At 41.9% G+C, this 5000-nt stretch overlaps 1 protein-coding gene across 2 annotated transcripts in view; it reads right to left on the bottom strand.

Annotated features, from left to right (window-relative positions):
• Positions 1-2799: 2799 nt before the first annotated feature.
• The window catches only part of mxd4 (MAX dimerization protein 4), a 31173-nt gene continuing 28972 nt past the window's right edge, over positions 2800-5000 (bottom strand). Inside the window, exons 6-7 of one of the 2 annotated variants that reach the window (XR_014533138.1) lie at positions 4465-5000; positions 2800-4295 (exon numbers count right to left, since the gene is read on the bottom strand). The exon at positions 4465-5000 is cut by the window's right edge and continues 532 nt beyond it. The gene's annotated coding sequence lies outside the window, so the exon portion shown is untranslated. The other variant, XM_083538957.1, reaches the window with a different exon arrangement.

Genomic DNA, 5000 nt, shown 5'->3' on the forward strand with positions numbered 1-5000 from the left:
ATTTGATTTGGCACATGTTTTACGCTGGATGTCCTTCATAACACAAACCTCCACATTTATCCAGACTTGAGACCGACACTGAGACTCACCTGATTTGTGCAAGAAGTGATTATTACTACCTGATTTAGTGTCACGCTTGTAACTGAACCTCACATCATATTAATATTAGGGCTGTCAATCCACTAAAATATTTAATGTAAAAAGTTTATATCAGTAGGAGAATGCTGAGGATGGAGACACCAGGAAGGAGTAAAAGAGGAAGACCAAGGCGGAGGTTTATGGATGTGGTGAGGAAGACATGCAGGTAGTTGGTGTGAAAGAGATGGAAGTAGTGGACAGGGGGGTATGGAGACGGATGATCCGCTGTGGCGCCCCCTAATGGGAGAAGCTAAAAAAAGAAGAAGAAGAAAAAGAAGAATTGCATTGTCAGTTAACTCACGATTAATTATAATTTAATTGCAAATTTGTATCTGTTCTAAATGTACCTTAAATGAAAAACTTCATTTTTTTAATATTCTAATCAACATAGATATGGAGAAATACTGATGCAAATGTATGTTTATTATTCGTAAAACCAAATTCAACATGAAGACAAAATATCCTTGTAAACGTTTTAAAGTAAATATGGTGTTTAAAATTAAATCATCAGGACACCAAACAAAACTTTGCTTTGTTTCCACACAAACGGTTAATGAGGTGTGACCAGAGAAACTGCACGTCTTCCAACATTCCTACAGAGTAAATAATCAGAATATTTGTAGTTTGTAATTGTATATTGGTTCAATCAAAACAGACATTTCAAGCTTCCTATTCATATATTTATGTTTGTGAGGTAAATATTCACTGAGATTCAGGTTTTTTTTGTGTCTATGAAGAGAGATGACAAAGATTGCAGAAAGCGCCCCCTGTCTGTTTTCTTTATTTTACAAAAGCGCAGCGTTTTGTTGTTATAATGAGTGAATACAGAATATTTTACAGATTCGAATGATGAATTGCTTTTATCCGTACGATCAAATAAAAAAATTTGGCGCATCAGTAAAACAAATGTTTACTAATTAACAATTATTTGTATTTTTTTTTTTTAAATCTGAGTAAAGAAAGGATGTTGTGAATAAATGTGTTGTGCTGAAGGTTTTAATGCCTCTTTTATATTTTTTTCTTCCTTTTTGGTTAAGGATTGGACTCTGGATTGAAAGGTCAAAGTTCAAATCCCAGCACCACCAAGCTGCCACTGCTAGGCCCCTGAGCAAGGCCCTTAACCCTAAATTTGGCATCTAGCAAATGCTTGTAAAGCTGCTTTGAGGGAGAACGCTCCATGATCATTCCGGTCCCCAAAAAACCCTAAATCACTGGTTGCTATGAAGCCATCTGTGACCATGAAGTCATTTGAAAGACTGGTCCTGGCCTACCTGAAAGACATCACTGGACCTTAGCTGGATCCCCTTCAGTTTGTCTACAGAGCAAACAGGTCTGCAGATGATGCCGTCAACATGGGACTGCATTATATACTGCAACATCTTGACAGACCTGGGACCTACGCAAGGATCTACTTTGTAGACTTCAGTTCGGCCTTCAATACCATCATTTCTGACCTTCTCTCAGCCAAACTGACCCAGATCTCCGGTCTCTCACTATCAGCACTGGTGCTCCCCAGGGTTGTGTTCTCTCCCCACTGCTCTTCTCACTGTACACAAATGACTGCACCTCAAAAAAACCCTCTGTCAATTTCCTAAAGTTTGCGGACGACACTTCAGACATCAGCCTCATCCAGAATGGAGACGAGTATGCTTACAGACAGGGGTTTTTAAGAGCTGGCTGTCTGGTGCAACCACCACAACCTGGAGCTCAACACGCTTAAAACAGTGGAGATGATCGTGGACTTCAGGAGAAATCACCTCACTCACCATTATGAACAGCACTGTAACAACACAGGAGTCATTTAAGTTTCTGGGTACCACCATCTCTCAGGACCTGAAGTTGAACATTGACTCCATTGCTAAAAAGGCCCAGCAGAGGTTGTACTTCCTTCACCAACTGAGGAAATTCAACCCGCCACAGGAGCTGCTTAAACAATTTTACTCGGCCATCATTGAGTCTGTCCTGTGTAGATCTATAAATGTCTGGTTTGGTTCAGCCATCCAATCAGACATCAAGAGGCTTCAGCAGACGGTCTAGGCTGCTGAGAAGATCTTTACTCATCCAGAGTGGAGAAAAGGGCTAAGAAAATCTCTTTGAACCCCACACACCGAGCCCACTCTCTCTTCCAACCTCGTCCACCAGAACAGCCAGGCACAAGAACAGTTTATTCCCGCAGGCTATAATCAGCATGAACAATTACAATATTCATAACTACACATTGTCCATCACAACTGACACGTTTATACATAGAATCCAAATGGTCCATCTGTAAACTGAACACCTGTAAATAACATCTGTACATTAATTTAAACAATATTTCTACGTCTATATCTGTAACTGTCTGGTTTACTACTGACGCCAAGTCAAATTCCTTGTGTGTGTAAACGTACTTGGTAATAAAGTTCTTTCTGATTCTGAAATGTATTATTATCACTTAATCATTAAAAATATCATTTTTAAATGTTTATTACAATATATTCCATATTCTAGAGAAATGTTTGATTTTCATGCTGGTTTAAAGTGATTTATTTATTGATTGAGAATAAAACTAGATGTTTAGTGTAAACTGCTGTGAACTTTACTGTGTTTATGATTCAATTGTGTGTGTGTGTCAGCAGGTGGCGCTCTGACATGCTCAATAGTAACACAGTGAGGCCTGTGTGTATAAAATCAGCTTTATTTCTGTATATTACATTGTTCAGTACACAAGCACCAATGTGTGTGTGTGTGTGTGTGTGTGTGTGTGTGTGTGTGTGTGTGTGTGTGTGAGAAAGCAAACAAAAAAATAAGTTTAAATCTGTTACACATCCTGTATTACCAGGTCTCTGGCACAGAACCCTCCTGACCCCTGACCTCTGACCATGTGACAGGCTGCAGGGAGACGCTGCGCCAAAAATAAAACGTTTTAAAGAGAAAAAGTGCAGTGAAATAAAGCCGGAAATACAGTGAGAGATGAGACGAGATGAGACGAGAGGAGAGCATGCTAACAGGATACAACTGTCTCGGTCTCTCACTGTCCCAACCTCTCTCTCTCTCTCTCTCTCTCTCTCTACCTGACTCTGTCTCACCATCCCATTCTCTCATTCTGCCTCATTCACGCTCTCACTCTGTCTCTCTGAATTAGCCACGTCAATAAACACGTCTCAGCTGATTGGCTTCTGTCCCTTTAAGACATGCAACAACTTCCTGATGACATTAACTCAAGCCCTGCCCATACTCCTGAGGAGCTCTGTACGAGGGTGTGTGTGTGTGTGTGTGTGTGTGTGTGTGTGTGTGTGTTCCTCTCGATGAAAGCTTCCCGTTCACACTGATCTCAGATGAGTCTTCACTATGCTTGTCAGAGGGACTACATTACCCACAATCCCCCTAGGCAGCAGTTAACGCTAGTTAACACTACTGCTAGCAGAAAGTGCACTAGGAGAAGGTGAGAGAGGAAGAACCCGAGCTGCCATGATGGATCTTCTCCCAGTGTCGTCTTCTGCACTACAAGGAAAAACTGTTACCACAGGAGCAGGAGTGAAAGTAGACGAGGGTGAAGGAGGCACCCTAAAGAGTCCACACACTGGATTGGGACGCACCTCTGCCAGATGCACGTCCTCAGGTTCCTCATGAAGACGTGGGCCGTGTCCATGTGTGTGCAGGAAGGAGACCTGAGTAGGGCTCGAGGGTTAGGGAAAGTGGACTGGGAGAGGAATGAGAGTTTAGTCTATATGTTGGATTGGGACACACCCCAGCCACACCCTGTTTGGCGAGGGGTGTTGGTGAGCTGCAGACCTGAGGACAGAGCATTAGGGAGTAGGGAATAAGGGGAAGTCGGCAGGGTGTGGGACGTGTGTGAATGGGGAAGTAGACCTGAGTGGGTAGTGGAGAGAATGGTGTAGGGAGCAAGGGAAAGCGTCGAGGGAGTAGAATAGGACATGACCAAGGCACAGAACGATGCTGGAGATCGACACATCGTCTCTTGTGTTAGATTTATATAAACGTACATATTTATATTTTCTTTTTCTTTTTTTTGGTCTTTCGTGTTTTAAGAAAATAGAATAAAAAACTTCTGTGAGAAATATAGAGCTACAATCGCCATGGCGACCTACACATTTTATACACTATCTTATACACACTGCTGTATAGGATTTATTTGTATTTTTTCATCTGCCCAGCTAGTGGAGTGGGCGTGGCCACACTGATGACATCATACACACCACACCTTTGAAGTTGGCCCCAAACCTTAGGGATACCACTGGAAGAGCTAATCATGAACAGATAAATAGCTAGCATTGTAGCTAATCTCACAGTGTGACATTGCACATTAGACCACGCCCACTCCACCAGTGCAGACGGGTGTCTGGGATTTTTTTTCTTTTTTAGGGTAAAAATATATTCTTGCTAAGATTTTAGGACAATGCATGCTAACGAATGAGAGAGAGAGAGAGAGAGAGAGAGAGAGAGAGAGAGAGAAAGGGTGTGTGTGTGTGTCCACAATGAATACTGCAAATTGCCACACTGTGTTGTAACTGCATGCTAATCTTCGCTACAAGCTAGCATCCGGTTCCGACAGGTCACTGAGTGGCAAGTGTGTCTACGCTGCACCGAGTGTGTGTGAGTGTGTTAGTGAATTATACACACACACACACACACACAGCATTGTTATTGCTACATCACATTGCTACTGAGAGGGAAAATAAAAGGCTGGATCCTGATTGGCCGAGCCAAAATGCACTTCTTTTATACATATGTATATATGTAAATGGGCTGAGTGGGGTGGAGCTTCAATGAGTACTGATTAGCCAATCATGGTGTCAATTATACACCATTACAGAAAGTTTATATTAGCTAAAAGGTAGGTTAGCTATGTTAAGTACATT

The sequence above is a fragment of the Silurus aristotelis genome (genome assembly GCF_946808225.1).
Source record: "Silurus aristotelis genome assembly, chromosome: 4".
NCBI classification, from domain to species: Eukaryota; Metazoa; Chordata; class Actinopteri; order Siluriformes; family Siluridae; genus Silurus; species Silurus aristotelis.